Below are 19,196 nucleotides of genomic sequence, written 5' to 3'. Positions count from 1 at the left end.
CTACTTTAAAGTCCAAATAAACATTCTAATTCTGATTGTTACCCTGATTTTAAAATCCTTCATACCACCTTCGTATCCAAAGGGTAATTTACAAACTATCTTAAAGTTTTGATTTCTCTTCTTTCTTTAGAGCCATGGCAAACTATTTGTAGTCCCTCCACATCCTCTATATTTACATAGGATGCCTGGCACCCTAGCTTGTCTTTCAAAATCCATCTCAAATAATGCCTCCCAAGGGAAGCTTACTCTGACCTCCCCAAGAAGTGTTTGGTCCTTCTGCTTTTAAATATCCCCATGCCCCAGTCTGCACCCTAATCAAGTAAATCAGGATCTCCTGGGGACCCATCCAGGCAGCAGTATTTTATAAAGCTCTGTGAGGCCACAGGTACCTGAAAAGAAGTTTCCAGGCTTTCTCATGCAGAGTCTCAGAAACTATTTTCTGTCTTCTTGTCTTATACCTCATTTTTCACATCTCTTCAACTGATACTGGAGAGTATCAGTTGGTTCTCACCTCCTCATTCAACCCTGACCTAGGTTTTCCTATTTCTCTTCACTCCTGATTTTGCAGACTCAGGAAAGACACATTCCTAGCCTACTCTCAGTCCAGCCTACCAGAACCTCCAAGTCAGACTTCCATTTGTCTAAGAGGGCAGTGGAGTCCAGGCACAGTCGGAGAGTCCTAAGGTGATCTGAGATCTCTGTACTCCATGTTGTTGAGGGAACACACGTTCCACCTAGAAGAATCTCAGTGAGGACCAATGGTGAGGAGGCATCCATAGACTTTGCTGGGTGTCCAAAGGGTTTACATTCAGAAACTGACCATGTTCTTCAGCAATGGCCACTCCATACATGCCCTGCTTCACCTCCCACTCTCCCCACAAGATTCCCATCAGCCTTTCATGGTTTTGAGAAGGTGTAAGGTAAAAAACACATGCCTCTGTTAATAAATACCAGGAGAACAGAGATAGCATGATGAAGTTGTAAGAGAAAGTATCATCAGGATTGGTGACTCTGCCACACCCCACATTAATAATATTGTCACCAGATAACTGAAGAGTGTTCCACACATTCTGTGAGGGAAGAGGAGCTTAATTACAATGAACGAGTATCAAAATTACTGGTTGTTGAGAACATTTAAGGAATGGAGTTTTCACTCTCTGAGAGAAGTTGGGCTAAATGAGTGAATGGAATCTTGTATGTAATCTATGATGCTGTTCTGCTGAAGCTAAATTGCTGTTTTTAACCTAAAAATTGTTGTGCCTGTTTTGGTGCTGATTTTGGGGGTTCAGTGCACCTATGCTAATGTGTATATTCAATATACTCGAACATCTTCTCTATTCAGCTCTCCCACCACTTCTCTGTATTCAGATAATTACAAAACCTCTTGGATATTATTTGGCCAGTCCTTTGAATTGATGAGTCGTTTATATAGGATCTGCTTCTGTATTTTTTCATTAACATTCCCCAATCAAATTAGTACTACTTAGTCCCAAGACAATCCTAAATTCAGAGTACTCAGTCCTCAGTATTCAGAATTATCAAGTGGACATCTAGGTCATCTGAAATGTGCTTATGTTAAAATATCTAGATTATTACCAAAATAAAAGCAAGCAATGAAAAAGAAATGCTATGGAGCACTTGATGACCCAGGAATGTGTAGAGCCCAGTGGACCTAAATTTGAAAAACATTACACTAATTAGCATGCCAAATTTTGTATTTCAGGGAAATTATGAGAAATACAAAAGTGTTTCTGACATGATATTACAGTACCTAGTAACTGCCATTCATGCCTTGTTAGTGCACTGTCATTCTCTCCCTTAATTCCAAGAGTGTTATCTGGAAGCATTAAATGATAAAGAATTGGGTAGTAATTAGTGACATCTCTTTGGGCGCTGCTTTGAGTGGGTGTACTGCAGATGGTAAATTCAAAGGGAAGTAGAATCCCTGATATCCTCTTGGAATATGGCATATCAATAGGGTGACCACACACCCTGATTTCCAGCTCAGTCCTATCAGTTTGTATATGGACAGTCCCAGCTTATAGCAATTGTCTTTGGGTCTTGTCTGGTTCAGCAGTTGTCCAGATTCTTCATTTTTAACTAAGTATTTTTGTTAATAGCTGCATTAACTCAAGCCAGGTCGGGTTTGGTAAACCTTCACATTGTACTTAAGCTTTGGTCGTGGTCTTTCCTGATAGTGTGTGAGACGCATACGCAGTTACATCAGTCTGGGTCCACTCGGGAGACGGAAACCACATCAGTTATATAAACAGGAGAGAACTGATATAAAGAATTATTAACTGGTAAAGGGGTTAACAAAATAAAAAGGACCCTAATCGAGCAGAAGTAGCAGGTATAGCAAGAGAAATTGCTATCTCATGGCTGGGGGTATGTGGACAATGAAAGAACTAAGGACTTAGGAGAGGACCTCTGGACTGAATTGTCTTCCCTAAAATGCATATTATGAAGCCCTTAACCCCCAGTGTGATGGTATTTGGAGATCTTTGGGAGGTAATTAGGATTAGATAAGGTCATAAGAGTGGGGCCCTGATGATAGGATTAATGCCTTTGTAAGAAGAAGAAAAGAGGGGCCAGCCCAGTGGTGTAGTGGTTAACTTTGCACACTCTGCTTTAGCAGCCCAGGGTTTGCAGGTTTGGATCCTGGAGGCAGACCTAGCACCACACGTCAAGCCACACTGTGGTGGCATCCTACATAAAATGGAGGGAGATTGGTACAGATGTTAGCTCAGTGACTATCTTCCTCAAGCAGAAAGAGGAAGATTGGCAACAGATGTTAGCTTAGGGTCAATCTTCCTCACAAAGAAAAAGAAGAAGAAGAAAAGAGAGATCTCTCTCTCTGCCAATTGAGCACACAGTGAAAAGGCAGCCACCTGCAAGCCAGGAAAAGAGCTCTCACCAGGAGCGAGCTGGCACCTTGATCTCCTACCTCCCAGCCTCCAAAACTGCGAGACATAAACATCTGTTGTGTAAGTCACTCACTCTATGGTATTTTGTTATTGTAGCCCGAGCAGACAGACCTAATGCTCCAAGGCTGAGGTTCAGACTTCTGTGAAGGTATGGCTGCCACAAGCACATGCAGTCTGCCAGTGCCAAAGAAACATGCCTCAGGATCAAAGCTAGTTCACAGAAGCTGTTTGCCGTTGCTAGAAGATGTGGGCAAGGTGGAGCTGGCCTACGAAAGCAAAACGCCGGGTAGGGAAACAGTTGCCAGAGGTTGCATCCTGAACGACTGTGGAAATGGCCATTGTGCAGAACAAGCATGGCCTGAGACTGTGGCTAGAGACGGCCATGTGGGATGCTGGGCGCCTACCCTACATAATCACATGAGGACCTGAAACTGGAAGGGAAGTGCCTTTCTTCTGCTGTCACCTTGTGGCGCCTCTCCAGCTCCCTCTATTGACAAACCTAACATTGTGCCAGCTGGTAAAGTACTACTTTTTAGAAGGGCTAGGGCCAGTAACACAGAGTACTTCCATGAAGGGAGATTTAGAGCTGAGAGACAATAAATGTATTGATAACAAACAGAGCAGTGAATAGAGTTCTCAGCTGAACCTGTGCTTGAATCTGAAAGGCAACCAGTAAATCTGTCTCTTGTTTGCCGACCCTTTCTAGAAACCTCCCCTTTCAAGGACATAGGCTTGGCCACAAACAGCTAGGGAAAGCTAACTCCTTCTGGACTCAACTCTAGCGCTGGTGGGGGAGGGATTTGATGCTGTTTTCCCCGACAACCACTTGTTGTATCTGTCAGTTGTGCATGGCCCAGGCCATGGCCTGTGAGTGTCAGATCAGGGTCAGCTCATGCAGCAAGCCCAAGTCTGGCCCTCTGGCCCCTCTATCCCCTTCAACCCAGAAACTGCAGGTAAGGACACCTGTTATGTGCAAAAGGGCATCAGGTCCTCGTGGAGTGCCTTCTGCAGCCTCAGCATCCATCCTGTCACTCTCTAAAGCATCTGTCACTTTGAAGGCCTCCTTTGCAACTGTGGCCCTTCCTCTGGAAACAGGGATGCAAGAGCTGCTCCAGGGCTCCCAGTTATTTGGGCAGAGGAAGAGGGAAGGCTCTCAGGACCTCCATCAGGGACTCCCAGACAGGGCCAGCCATGCTTGCAGAGTTTGTAGAGGACAGCTAGACCTGGTCTTAGCTCCACACTCCAAGGACTACATCCAGGGATCTGGTATTGTGTACTTGTGGTGCTGGAAGTTTCCAAGCCCCACTTTCCAGATGGGAGGACAGAGCCAGAGAAGTAAGACTGTATCTTAGGGCCACACATATTTCTGAGCTCCTTAGAGCTCCTCCTGCTCTGTGATGATAGCTGCCCTTCCAATAGGAGCTGAGCTGAGCCTGTTAGGAAGACTCCAGTCTTTGGCATCATCAGATCTGACATTGGACCCCAGTTCTACCCCCTTGCTAGCTACAAGAACTTGTTTAAATTACTTAACCTCCTAGCCTCAAATTCCTCATGGATTTATTTATTGCTAAGGATTAAATAAAACAATCTGTGTAAAATCCCTAATGCCAAGGAGGTGCTCAGTACTCATTTGTGAATGGGTAAGAATAAACTTTTCCTAGAATAAATCCTAGAAGAAATTTATTTTGTGGACGCTTACAAGAAACACTGCAAAGCATAATGGAAAGGTTTTCTAGCACAATTTCATAGAAGAGGTGGATGTGTTATTTGGGTGGCTGTGCCTTTTATTAAAATGTAATTGTTTTGATCATCTCCATGCCATTGCTGAAGGAGGGATCTCCCACCCCAAATATTGTAAGATGGCCAAACACATGACAGGAGACACTGGACAGATGAAACTGGCAACAGTTTATTAGTCACATACACTCACGAACTGCGAGAGGAGGACAACAGACGCCCTGCAGGACCACATGGGGGTCACACTCAGGGACCAGGTGAACCAGCAAGGACTGTGGGAGGCAGGCTCTGTAGTCACAAGAGGGTGAGGTGGCCCCTGGTTCTTGCGGGAGGATGAGGCCATTGTGTCTGAATAATTTCACAGACTGCAAGGAAGTGAAACTCAGTTGGTCGGGGACTAGGTGGGAGAGCCCGCCCAGCTGATGGGGAAGTAGCTGGGCGGGGAGACTCTCTGCCGGGGGAGGGGGTGCACATATAGGGGAGAACAGGGAGACATGGCCTTTGGAGGCTTGGGAGACTCAGAGATGTCAAGGCAGCACACAGAATTTCAGGCCTTACACTATAGTAATAAAATAGTGAGGAGTAACTCTTCAAAGGCAATTTGACAAACAGCTAAGGTAACTCAGTGAGACAATAAAAGCCTCTTAGGGCAGAAATTTTTATCTTCTGTGTTTTATGATTTACATGGCTAAGGTCTATTGTATTATAAGTCTATAAGAGATAAGACCACTGTCATTCATTTTCATAATTCGCTATTGATATGGTCTGAATGTTCCTCTCCCAGGGAAAGGGAAGAAAAACACCTTAACGCTGGGGTAACTCCTATCCTGCACTTGACAGGACTCTGCAAGCCTGGGTGCAGTGGCGTGCCTTTCCACAAGGAACAGGAAATCAGCCTGCTGCTGCTGGGTGCAGCTCTCAGAGGCTCTCTCTGCAGTGGAAGAATCACACAAACTGACTATTCCCCACCCCTGAGTCTTTCTTCCACATCCCAGTGCTAGGCAAAGGAGGGAGGGGGAGAAGAGCGACAAAACCAGCAACCCCTCATTCCCTTCTTTCCTCTCTTAGCCCACATATCACGTCAATGATTCTTTAGACTTCTCGATCCCAGTCTTTCTCCACAGCTACGCTGCTCGCTTGGGTATAAAGGGGAGTGCACCAGCCAGAGAAGAGAAAGATGAGGTGCATCAGTAAGCTGGAGGGGCCCAGGATCCTCTGACTGCGAGGGGGTCAGTGGAATAAGTCCTTTCAGCTGCCCCCTAGAAATCAGCACCACTTTTCCTCTTCAGTTGACTAATCAACTTGTTCCCGAATCACTGAACACAGCAGTCACATTTTTAGCATATAACACAAATGGCCACAGAAACTTTAACTGCCTTCTTTTTCTAATACTTGAAATAAAATAGAAAGTTATATGATGTTTACCCATGAAATCGTCTAAAGCTACCCTCCTGGGAATGGAGCATGTCTAATCATCTCTGCCTACCGATGGCAATTTTAAATTTTCAAGGAAAGTAGATAGGTGTCCATTTGAATAGGTATGTGACCCACAAATCCTCATGAACGCAAACTATGATAAAAGCAGAAGCACACGAGGGAAACAGGACAGGTTCCTCACTGGTCTGAGTTGGCTGCTCACCCAGTCTCTGTGCTGGCCTCTGATGATCTCACAAAAAATCTTGGGATAGAGGGCCCCTCTCAGGATTTCCAAGATCTGCTCCCCACACCTCCTCCTACCTCTCCATTTCACTCTCTATTCTTTCATTAAAAATGGAACAAGATATCAACGCTATTTGGGAGAGAAGAGAGAAAAGTCACATCTATCTCCTTGTGCCTGGGAGAAGGGAGGCAGAGCAGACGGTGAGGGCAGCACTCCGCACAGTGAAGGCACAGTTGAAACGCGTGTGTGTGGCAAGGAGGGTGGTGGGGATGACACCTCATTCCAAGCAGAGGGATTTTGCTAAGTGGCCAATGCTACTACTGCCAATGTGACCAGAAGACCCTCAGAGAATGTCCATTTCAGATCCTAGAAAACATTTAACATGCAAACACACAAGCACACAAGTGTTCTTAACAAGAGATTTCAAAACTGGGTCCCTCATTTCTGAATTGTCACCCTTGCACTAATAAGGTCACTGTGGATTGCAGGCACATGGTCAAAAGTGGGTCAACAAGAGAAAAGAGAAGGGCCATATCCAATGACTATTATTTCCTATGGAAAGGAAAATCGACCACAGAAGAGAATACTATTGGTTTTGCTGTGCTGGATAAAGAAAAGGAAAGGATGGTCTGCACAGAACCTGGGGGTGATTCTTACGCATGTGGGAACCCAGATGATGGCAGTGACAGCTGCTGCTTTTGTACCTTCCTCATTGACCTATACAAAAGACTTGTGTATGATCCTGGACAAATACAGACCTTTCTTAGATGAAATTCCCGAAAAATCTTCCTTGTCCTCTTCTAAGGCATCAGTCATGCCCAAACTGCGAAGGACATCCTCCAAGTCATAACTTTCCTCCAGTTTAAATCTAGGAAGGAAAACTTTCACCTCTTCTTCACACATCTTGCCCGGCCTTGTTCATTCTATGAATTTCTCATAAGAAAGTTCTTCTTCCACCTAAAGAAGAGAGTTGGAAATTTTCAGATCTAGAACAGTGTTTTCCAACAGAACTTTCTGCTATGATGTTAATATTCCATACTCATGCTGTCCAATATGGTAGCCACTAGCCAAACATAGCTACTGAGCACTTGAAATGTGGGTGGTGCAAGGGAAGACTTGAATCTGTTATTTTGTTTAATTTTAATTAATTCAAATCTAAATAGCCACAAGTGGCTAATGGCTCCCATACTGGACAGCACAGATCTGGAAGAAAGCACACTGATGCTAAACCATTCAACTATCAGACGATTTTTCATTTTAATGTCTCGACTCCTCAATTCCAGAAACTTAGTCAAGCCTTTTCCTGAGGCAGAAACTTATAACTAAGATATTAGTTTGGACTACATTTGTGAGAGAGTGACTGTCCTTTTAAAATTTGGTGTTCTATCTTATTAAAAGCATGTTTAGGTGGGACATCTCAGACTTGGCCTTCTCTTTCACCCACACTTCCTTCCAGTGGCTCCATCACCATCTTCTGTTGATTTAACTTCCAAAATCTCTGTCTGATCTGGCCCTTCCTCTGTCTCCATTGCCACTGCCTTTTAAGGCCCTGTCATGTTTTGCTTGAAAAGCGAGAGCAGCCTGCTATCTGCTCTATCTCCATTCTCCCTTCTTCCAGTTCATCCACTGCAGCCAAAAGGATTAGCTTTCTAAAAAAGCAAAAGATTTTCCTGCTTAACATTCACCCATTCTTCGCAAGCTTGCTACTCAGAGTCTGGCCCAGGGGCCAGCAGCCTCAGCATCACTTGGGATCTTGTTAGAAATGCAGAATCCCAGGCTCCATCCCAGACCTACTAAACCAGAATCTGCATTTAAAAGATCCCCAGGTGATTCACAGTGTCAGAGGGGCTCTGCCTCATGGAACTGCTTTCCGAAGAATAAGGCCGCAATTATTTAGCAAGGTTGGGAAGAAGCCTGCGAATATCTGTCAATGGCACACCCTGTGCATTAAAACGGATGCATTATATACACCATCCTCTTTTATCCTACAACACCCTCATAGACAGGTACTTTCATCATTTTCCATAGGAAGAAACAGGCTGAGAGAAGAAAAATTACTAAGTTGTAAAGCAAGACATTGAACTCAGACCTGGTTCAGCCCCAACCTGAGCCCTTTCCGGGATTAAGAGTATTTTCTAAAGTGTGTTCAATACTAGGAACACCATCCCCACTGGATGTAACTATTCGAAGGGAAACTGGCACATGACCAAATATGTTAACGAAACAATGATAAAAATAAATTTAAAAAAGTTTCTTTCAGGGGTCTGGGCCAGTGGCGTAGTGGTTAAGTTCACATGCTCTGCTTTGGCTGCCTGGGGTTTGCAGGTTTAGATCCTGGGCGCAGACCTACACACTGCTCATCAAGCCATGCTGTGGCAGCATCCCATATACAAAGTAGAGGAAGATGGGCACAGATGTTAGCTCAGGGACCATCTTCCTCACACACACACACAAAAACTCTCTTTCCTACAAGGCTTGTCAGAGCCCTTAATATGATACAATGTGTACTTGGAACACTTATTACCATTTTCAAATTGGTGTTTTCATCTGGAAGCATGATGATCATGTTCAGTTCCTTTCCAGCATAGGGAAGCACTAGAATTTGAGTGAATATTTCTCCTATATAGGTCATTTTAAAAGTAGATACATTAAACATCATTTGCACAGGTTTCTTTTCATTCTATAAAGGAAACAGATAAACATTCAGTTGAAATACAATTCAAGTGATACATTTGTATAATTCAACAGACTTAGCCACTCTTTGCCCCTAGAAATGCTTTCTTCTCTTGGCTTCTAGAACATCACATCAGCCCCCTCCTTTGCCCGTTCATCTTCATGACCTCAACCTCCAAGCACTAGGGTGCCAGGACTTAATCCTTAAGCTTATTTTCTCTTGGTGATTTCATTCAGTCTTGTGAATTTAGATATAATTTCCAAATTTAAATCTCCAGCCTGGCCCTCTCCCCAGTAATCCAGACTCGTATGTTTTACTGCCCACTTGAGAGCTGCATTTGGACATAGAAAAGCAACCTCCAGTCTAACAGTTAGCACTGGGCTCCTCGTATTTTCTTCCACATCTATCTCTATCCTTCCCCATCTCAGTTGATGGCAACACCATCCTTCCAGTTGGCAAAAACCCTGGAATAACCTTGACTCCTCTCTTCCCTTCACACTGCCTATCTGACCCATTCATAAATTATATTGGCTCCACCTTTAAAATATAACCAAGCTCTGACCTGTGCCATCAGTCTCATCCAGGATCATTGCGATGAACTCCTAAGTGCTCCCCCTGCTTCTGCCCTTAACCCCCTGTGATGACTCTCAGAACAGAAGCCAGAGGGATCCAGTTAAAACCTAAGTCAAATCATATCATTCTTTGCCTGAAAACCCATCAGTGGTTTTCCTTCTGACTCACAGTGAAAGCTGAAGTCCTTAAAATGACCTTTAACTCATGACAAGAGCTCAGCCCCCATTTCCTCTCTGTCTCATCTTTCACCACTCCACTTTGCTCATCTGCTAGTCACAGGGGACTATTCAAGATCCTTGGACAAACCAGGTTCTCCCCAACTCTGCCCAGCACACTCGTCCCCTAGAAGCTGCAGAGCACTCCTCCGTACCTCCTTCTGTTCTTTACCGTCACGGCATCCTGGATAATCCTCATGTGAAGTTGCATGCCCTCCCTCCTCCACTTCCTGTCCCCTTTCCTCTGTATCTGCGTCCTGATACACTGCTCTTCTCTGATTGATGCTATTGCCGCCCTCCCCAGGAAACCATCAGCTTCATGAGGGCAGGGCTGCTTTGCCAGTTTGTATATGGCTGTAACAGTACCTAGCACAACACTTGGCACATAGTGGGCACTCAATTAACATCTGTTAAATAAATAAATAAACAAACTAATGAACAGGAGCACTGAAAGGGCCAGGCAAAATGAACACAACTTACTAGAAAGATACCACACCTATCACTAATGCATCCTCAGACGGTAAGAAAGGTCTGGGGACCGTGACAATGCTCTATACAACAATCCTCCTCAACTCCTGAACCTTCTGTAGTTTACTGATAGCAGCTATTGTGACTTTAATAAATAATCAGTGAGAGGCACAGTCGCAGGTCCTTTATATTCTCCAGTTCTCTGGGATATCATATAATTTTCTATTAAATAAATTAAACTAAAAATACATCTTTGTGTCATCACATGGTTGATGCTTACCCAAACTAACCCTCAGCCAGAACATTGTCCTCACCCATAGTTACCTCCCTCCAGGCCAGGTTTTTGAAAACTCTTCTGGAAAGGTCCAGAGAGTAGATATTTTCAGCTTTGTGGCCATACAGTTTTTGTTGCAATTACTTAACTCTGTCGTTGTAGGATGAAGGTAGTCATGGACAATATGTAAACATCTGAGCATGGCTTTCCCAATAAATTTTATTTACAAAAATAGAAGGTGGGCTGGATTTCATCACTGGATGTATTGCTAACCCTTGCTCCTCTTCCCCACTGCCAGGTCTCAAAAGTTCTGGCTTTAAATTATAAAAGAATCCAATCTTGATCATTTGTAGTAACTGAATGATTGACTAAATACAATTGTGTAGATAAGTTTAAAGTTATTTAGAAATATAGAAATTAAAATGATAATTAATATCAATTCACAATCTGTGCCCTTTAAGGACCTTATAGGTTGATGTACTTAACACTCACTACAACTTCTTTCTCCTTTGTCTTTCTCTACTAGAAAGCAAAGTAGCATTCTTCCCCTCCCCACAGGATGAAAGAATTCTAGCCAATGAAATAGAGAAGAAAGTTTTTCCTTTCTGAAAATAATGGCAGAACCTCAGGAAGAGAAGGCTTTTGCTCTTCGCCCTTTGTCTCCTCCTTTCCTCTTGTCTGGATTAAGGATGAACCATCTTGTGACCATGAGGAAGAAAGTCATGTGCTAAGGACGACAGAGGAGGAAGGGAGAGAACCAGTTCTTTAAGAGCATTACCCACAACAGCCCCAGTCCCGGCCCCCTCCAGACCTCCAGGTAGGGAAGATGAAATTCAAGCGTTTAAACTACTGTGAGCTGGGATTTCTGTTACTTGTAATAGTATAAAATCCTAACAGACATCTTGTTAAAGAAATTTAAAGGAGAGAAGTATTTTGCTAGGAGAAAATGGGACAGTTAATTTCAGAATAAAGCCAGGAAGAAAATATATTTCTTGAGAAACTGAAGATTCAGGCTCAAGCCTGCCTGGAAGATTCAACTAATGTTCAATATGAAGAATAAACTTAATCTATTCTGTCTACTTTTGTGCATTTGTAAAAATATATAGTGTTAAATAAAAAAAGAATAAATTGGATTCCATAAGAAAAAGATAAAGGGCCTTCAGCAAATAATATATTCAAAGCTGGAAGCAGCTAAACTCTGTGTAGCCTAGGTATATGTCCTTTTGCTCAGTTGTTTTTTAAACAAAAATTGGTGCTTGTATTGTCTTTATTATCAAAAGAAGACTAAAGGTAATTCTTTGGTTCAGTATTTAAGCACCAAGTAAGTATGTGCTAGGCACTTGTAAGACAGCATTCTTTACCCTCAGATAACGTTAGCAGGGTGGGAGAAGACCCCTCATTCAGCACGGCAATGCTCCTGTGGAGACAGCAGGGAGCGCTGTGACAGCTTGGAGGAGAGCATCAGTGGGACTGCAGAGGTTGGACTGTCAAGGAAGGCTTCCCAGAGGCGACACTGGCAGAATGAAAGGAGCATTTATGTAGTGATGAGAAATGCAGAGAAATAGGCAGGGTGCAAATTACGAAGAGCCTCACATATCATACTCTCTCAAAAGTTTTGGGAAGCCAAGGACTGTACCATCAGATCTATGATTTAGATAGAACACAGTACAGATGGTACAGGGAGCTGGGCCAGAGGCAAAGGAGTATGCAGCCACCGTTGTGAGAGACAAAAAGGAGCACAAGGGCAAGAGAAAGGTCTCAAGGCTTGGTGGAGAGTCAACTGCAGGGCTGCCGAAGGGCCAGGTAAAGTCAAAGTTCTGGAGGTTAAGTTTCTTGAATGTTTAAAAACCAATATGAACACAGGAACTGTTCCCAGGAGTTCCCTCTGATAGCACGGAATATTCATCTTGCTGATTTTAAAAGGCATTTCCATGGTCAGCCCTTTCGTAAACTGACTATTCCATTTTCCTTTGAAGTAGATGGCATTCACAAGAATCAGCATAGGCAATGATTAAACTGAATCTGGAGACAGTACCTCTGTAATTTTACCTGTAGAGAAGAATTTAAAAAACATTTAGCTAAAAGACTGATGTATTAGGAACGATATTCAGAAAGGGTCATCTCTTTGAATAGTCAAGTACACAGGAGAGAGTTCACTGTGCCCCAAAATATAATAACCATTTAAAGAGATGCTTGTCCTTAACAAACAATAGTAAAAACAGTCCTTAAACAATAGTAAAAGCACCAGCAACAAAAACTTGAGATCTAGTGTCCAGCTCTGGTAAGAAAAATACCATAATTTGAATAAAACACAATAAAATGAACAATTAGATATTCATAGGTGACGGATGAAATGATACCAAAGAAGATAGAAAGGAATGACTTAAAGGAACCTAAAGGATTGTCAAAGGGGCTGGCCCCATGGCCAAGTGGTTAAGATCTTGCACTCTGCTTCGGCGTCCTGGGGTTTGCGGGTTCGGATCCCGGGTGCGGAAATGGCACCACTTGGCAAAGCCATGCTGTGGTAGGCATCCCACATATAAAGTAGAGGAAGATGGGCACAGATGTTAGCTCAGGGCCAGTCTTCCTCAGCAAAAAGAGGAGGATGGGCAGCAGATGTTAGCTCAGGGCTAGTTAGTCTTCCTCAAAATAAAAAGAACACAGAGGGCAGAGCCAAGGACCAAGGCAGACAGGAGATTAGGAATGACTTCTGGAAGCACAAGGAGAGAGTAATCAGGGAATATTCCCTGGGTTCAGAACAGAGGAAACTGGCAACCTATACCTGGCTGGGTTTCAGAATTGCTATGGTTCAGTAATTGCTATGTGCTTCATTCAGTCACACGCACGTGCGCGCGCGCACAGACACACACTACCCTTTTTTGAACAGGAGTGTCTACCACAGTTCTCTCTCCCTGTCTCATGACTGTATATTGTGTGTATGTGTGTGGTGCGGGTAGGGAAAATGATTCTTTTTAATTCACAAAAATCTGCACCCAAGGAACCAGACTGAGGAGCTGCATTTTTAAAAGTCTGAATGGCACAAATTCCTGGACTTCAAGCTTGAGCCTGGTCCCATAACAGGGTGAGATTTGGGGGTCTTGCGATGGGGTAAGTGTACTTTATCTGTGGGAGGGATTTGAATCATTAGGGGCCAGAAGGTAAACTATGAGTCATTAGTGACCCCAGTGAGCCATACTTCCAGTGTTCATACCCTTGTATAGCCGCTGTCGGGCTGACTCTGTGCTTGGCTGTGTAACTGGCTTTAGCCAATGGAACATTAGCCAGCATGACACAAGCAGAGACTTGATAAGCACTTGCACATTCAAGCTTGTCCTCTTGGAATGCTCCCTCTTGAGGCCCAGGTATTGTGCTGTAAGGAAGTCCAGGCTACCGTGCCAATGAGACACCAGGAGGAAAGGCCCTCGAGGGTGAGGCAGTACATGGAGGAGAGGTCATGTGGAAAAGCCCAGATGCACCCCAACTGAGGTCCCCCCAAATGCAGCCACACAAGGGACCCTAGCCAACACCAAGTGGAGCAGAGGCACTGCCTGGTCCTGGTCCATCCAGAATCACAAAACAGTAAATGGTCACCGTAAGTCACTAAGTTTTGGAGTGGTTGCTTACTCAAAAATAAATAACTGAAACACTAGTGAAAACATGTTTGGCTAACAAATGCCATTCTAAGAGAGTCTTATTACTTAATTGAGAAAACAAAAGTAAAAGTTATTTTTAACAACTGAAAATCATTTGACAATATCCAAAGAATATCACAAGACTCAACATTGACATAAATAGTTACATCTACTTACAAACTCACATACAAGCTAGAACACTGTGCTTACAACATCATTCTTCGGAATCAAGTGTCCACCACTCTATCCCTAAGAGATCAGAGACATCCATGGAAACGCTCTGTGGTCGCAGGATGGTCAGATTGTGGTAACATGCCCTATCCTGCCGCCTCTCCATCCACACCCCTGTGACACTAGCAGAGTTATCTGTTAAGGGCAGTTTCTTTGGGATTTGAAATGTGGAAGACCAGCTCAACTGATTAATTAACAGCATTTATTTTTGTCTTTAAATGGCTTTTGGTACCTAGGACATCTGGGCAGTGGTGTTTCCCTCTGCCCCCAAGAAGACCATGGCCAAATCAGATGAAATGCTCATGGATGAAAAAAATACATTTTTCGAGTTTTTTTCACCCAGCTTTTTCAAAAGCTTTAAAACAAAGGGGCCATTTGCTTCTGATAGAGTATCCATGATGGTGAACCTGAAAGGACAGGTTTTAAAACAATATTACATAAACATAGGCATACACGTCTACCGCATTTCCACTCTATTCACAGTCAGGGTTGATATTTTTGTTTAATGTGCAAATAGAGACACATAAAAAATCTGAGTAGTTCTTTGTGAAGCCCTCAAATTTATATTGTGTGTTTCTAATATTAAAGTGAAAAAATTGAATAGTAATGTTTATCATATGATCTCATTTTTGTAAAAAGAAAAAGCAGGGACACATATTTAAATACTTGCCCTCACTAAATTCATGATGATTTCACCTCAAGAGCCTTAACTAATTACACCTGCAAAGATCCTACTTCCAAATAAGGTCACACTCTAAGGTTCTGGTGGACATAATTTTGAGGGGACATTATTCAACCCACCACACACGGTCAGTGGGGTGCATGCTTACCCTCACCTCTAGAATGCAAGCCTCTGAGGACCAGGAGGTTCATCTGGTAGCGGGCCTGGCTTCCCAGGCAATGTCTAGGTCAGGAATTCACCTAAGTAGTCTGGATGGGATGGGTCACGTGGTGTCTTCAGACGGGTCAGAGTCACAGAAGCATAAAATGTTAAAGCAGAACAGGTCTTTAGAAATATCTGTCATAAATCGCCTCTTTACTGATGGCAACCTGAAGTTCACAGAAATGAAATGATATGTCTCAGCTAAGGAGTAGACAGGCCCAACTCAGACCAATGCCCTGTGTTTTGACTGCTGCTCAAGAAGTCCTTACTTTTGGAAGATCCAGATAGGTACGGAGGATTCTGGGTGAAAGAACAAGAGGTGAATTAACACCCAATTAGTCAGGAAGTCTACAAATGCAGCAGAGAAGGCCTGGGTGGCAGGTGGGTGAGCTCTGTTGGGAGCGGCACCTGTCTGCTCTGACATCTTTTATGAATATTTACCAAATTGAGATTTTACCAATCAGACCATCCTAGCATTCTAAGACATTCACAATGAGGCATGTGAAAATAATCAAAAAATTTTAATACATTTGACTAAAAATATTTGATTTCCATATGTCAAAAAATGCCATAAGAATTAAAACATTAATGACAAAATAAGAAAATATTTGAAAAAAAATTTAAATGTCACTTAAGGGGCCTGAGAAAAAAGTTGATAAGAAAAATAGATCCCAGTAGAAATATGTGCAAAGGACATTAGCAAATGTACAGGAAAGAAAAACAATAGCTAAAAATTACATGGAAAAGTTTTCACCTCAAAGAAAAATAATAAATCTCATCTTTTGAGTCTCTATTACATGCTAGATTCTCCACGAGGACTTCTCTCGATAGCCTTGCTTTCCTCTGGATGCCCTGGAGGCAGGTGCCCGAACATCTGCATTCTACAAGCAAAGACATTGAGCCTTAGCTGTTTGAGTATCTTGTCCCTGAGGTCACCCCACTCAAGCAGCAGACAGAGGATTGGAAAACAGGTCTGTGTGACTCTGGAGTTCACTGTCTTAATCACTATGGTACACTACAGCCTTCCAAAATGAAAGCAACGGTGGGGAACAAGGTAAAGATAGCTTTTTAAGACAAAATTGGCAAGTACAAAAACTATTAATTTCTAATCCTGGTAAGGTGAGAGACATTATTTCTTCTCTCTACAAGTGGATGCTATGAATTTGGATACCAAGACTTCCAGGGTATAATTTAGAATTATGCTTAAAAAAGAAGAGGAAGGATGGAACAAGAATGAAGAAAAGAATTTGCCTTGAAAACATTGACGTTTTCTGAATCAAAAATTCCATTTCAAGGAATTTCACGGAAAGTAAAACTCACAAATATTGATAAAAATATTATGCAGAAAGATGACCATTGAATTATTTCATTTGCACAGAGAAAATCTTCACACACCCAACACAGAGAATGGGTTAGATTCTATCACATCCATGATGGGATATTAAAAAGTATTAATAGAAAAAATACAGTTTTGCCATGAGAGCATGCACCATTAAGTGTAAATTAGAAAAAAAGTTACATGTGAGCACAATTTATAGATAGACCAGAAGGATATTCTGCATACCAAGTGTTTCTGGGCAATGGCTAATTTTTATGTTATTTGTGTTCTTCTTAGGGGTTTTATAGTTAATTTTTCTTCTTATGAAATTAATGTACACACACTTAGCTGAAAAATCAGACAATGCCAGAGGAGCTATTACGAAAGATGACAGGCTCCTATCCACTCTTCCCACCTCCCCAGAAGCAATGACTCACAAGTCATTTTGCTCTTTCTCCTGTATTTCTAAATAATACATCTATACTGCTATTTTTGACCTAACAATTTGAGACATTATCTACTGCTTCCTTTAGAAGCCGAGGATTTAGTTCTCTCACTCCACTCACCCTACTTCCCTTCCCCTAAGTGTTGACTTTATTATCACTAAATAGCATTCGTTGCTAGGCCAAGTCGTATACTATGAACCCATTCCATTTTTCAAATAACTCTGTTTTCCTTATGTTAACATTGCCCTTTTCTGCATCTCTTTAGTTTTCTATGTGCCTATGGCAAATCTCCCCCCAAATGATCCACAGATCAGTCCAGTGTTTTCAGTCACTTTTTCATATGCTCAAACACATGTGAATAATCGGTCAGTCTCATTTTTCTCTCCCAGGGCACCACCCTGCTGGGGAGTGCAGGATTCTGTAAAGTTGGTGGGATTGTCATTCCCAAAGGGTAACTTTCATAAGCAGGGAAAAACTTTCCCTACTATGTATTAGACTTTAGTTAATGGTCAATTTCCTATTTGTCAATTGGGTAAAATAATTGTTCTCCTCAAACTTTAAAGCACATTGCCTACACAGCAAATAAATGATTTACTCTTAAATGTTTAAACACTGATTACGTAATCTGTCAGATTATTTTTTGAAGAAGATCAGCCCTGAACTAACATCTGCCACCAATCCTCCTCTTTTTGCTGAGGAAGATTGGCCCTGAGCTAACATCCATGCCCACCTTCCTCTGTTTTATATGTGGGACGCCTGCCACAGCATGGCTTGACAAGCAGTGCGAAGATCAGCCCCGGGGATCCGACCTGGCAAACCCCAGCCACTGAAGCCGAGTGCACGAACTTAACCATTATGTCACTGGGCTGGCCCCTGTCAGATTTCTTTAAAGCTTTAAAAACCTTTAAAAGCAAACTTACAAAGTTCACAAACACACTTTTGTAAACATTTTAACTCTCATAAATCTAAAAATCAAGGTTTGTAAATCCAGTAAACTAGGCTTTCCTAAGACTTTCAAATACGTTAAAAAATGTACAAAATAGTACAGTGATTTCAAAACTTATTTCTACATCTGTGCTTAAGTCTAGGACACCCTGTATCTACTGATGACAGTAATAATTCATGTTAACCACAGGGCACATTACTTAGGCCCAGCATAGAATGGTGCTTCAGGTCCTAAGTAGGTGACAGATACTACCTATCAGATGACATCACATCAATCCTACAAACCACACTGGGGAGAAGGCAGCTGTGAGTCATGTTTCTGTGTCAGGCACAAGCAAGACCCAGAAGTAAAAGTACCCACAGATGACGCAGCTTCCCCTTCACATCTGAGTATGCCTGACAGCAGATAAATAGCAATTATCTATACTTCTTTTTGTGTGGTGAGGAAAATTGGCCCCGAGCGAACATCTATTGCCAATCATCTTCTTTTTGCTTGAGGAAGATTGTCCCCAAGCTAGCATCCGTGCCAATCTTCCTCCACTTTGTATGTAGGATGCTGCCACAGCATGGCTTGATAAGCGGTGCGCAGGTTCCCACCCGGAATCGGAACCCACTAACACCAGGAGCCAAAGCACAGCGTGCCAACCTAACCACTACGCCACTGGTCGGCCCCTAATTGTCCATACTTTGTTTTCCAAAATTAAGTTTTAAGAGGAGGGGAAGGAAGAAACTAACTTGAGTGCCAGTATCTAGCACAACAAACCATAAACATGATTAAAATTTCCCCCACCTCCTCGTAGCCTGAGGACAAAGTACCTTGTAATATCTTCCCAGCAGTGAGCTTAATAAAAACAAGGAAGCCACAAAATCCAGAACGCCCTTATGGTTATCTCCCTAGGCCTAAATGACCTTGACATTGTGGAATTGACCAAACTCGGAGGCCAGAGCTGGCTGTGAAACTCACCAAGGTGCAAGTTCTTGGAAAAGGGGCGGGGGCAACAGGGTCCTGCCTCCTTCCGGACGGACCCTTGCTCTGTCTTGGGCCTCCATCCCCTCGGAATTCCCAACGCCCGGCTCCCTGCGAGGTCAACTGTGGCCGGGGGTCCCAGCGCTGCAGTTCGGTTGGCTCGGCGATGCCCCTATCCCGCCGCCGCCTCTCGGGTGCGAGGCCTGCGCGCTGCGGATCCAGTTGGTCCGCAGCGACCACGCACAT

General features: G+C 43.0%; 1 protein-coding gene, 1 long non-coding RNA gene and 1 pseudogene across 4 annotated transcripts in view; 1 reads left to right on the top strand and 2 right to left on the bottom strand.

Moving 5' to 3' along the window:
• LOC111774760 (uncharacterized) overlaps window positions 1-5,320 on the top strand; it is a 7,871-nt gene extending 2,551 nt beyond the window's left edge. Inside the window, exon 2 of the long non-coding RNA XR_002810001.2 lies at window positions 3,024-5,320. This is a non-coding gene — a long non-coding RNA (uncharacterized lncRNA). The remainder of the gene's footprint in view (window positions 1-3,023) is intronic.
• SERPINB8 (serpin family B member 8) overlaps window positions 1-7,218 on the bottom strand; it is a 25,341-nt gene extending 18,123 nt beyond the window's left edge. For 2 of the 3 annotated variants that reach the window (XM_070275818.1, XM_070275816.1), the window contains exon 1: window positions 7,083-7,218. The gene's annotated coding sequence lies outside the window, so the exon portion shown is untranslated. The remainder of the gene's footprint in view (window positions 1-7,082) is intronic. The other variant, XM_001492201.5, reaches the window with a different exon arrangement.
• LOC100147436 (serpin B6-like) lies at window positions 4,816-19,196 on the bottom strand (annotated as a pseudogene).

This window comes from Equus caballus, chromosome 8, assembly GCF_041296265.1.
Source record: "Equus caballus isolate H_3958 breed thoroughbred chromosome 8, TB-T2T, whole genome shotgun sequence".
NCBI lineage: Eukaryota > Metazoa > Chordata > Mammalia > Perissodactyla > Equidae > Equus > Equus caballus.
The sequence above is the reverse complement of the archived record's forward strand: the minus strand, read 5'-3'. Positions and strand labels throughout refer to the sequence as shown.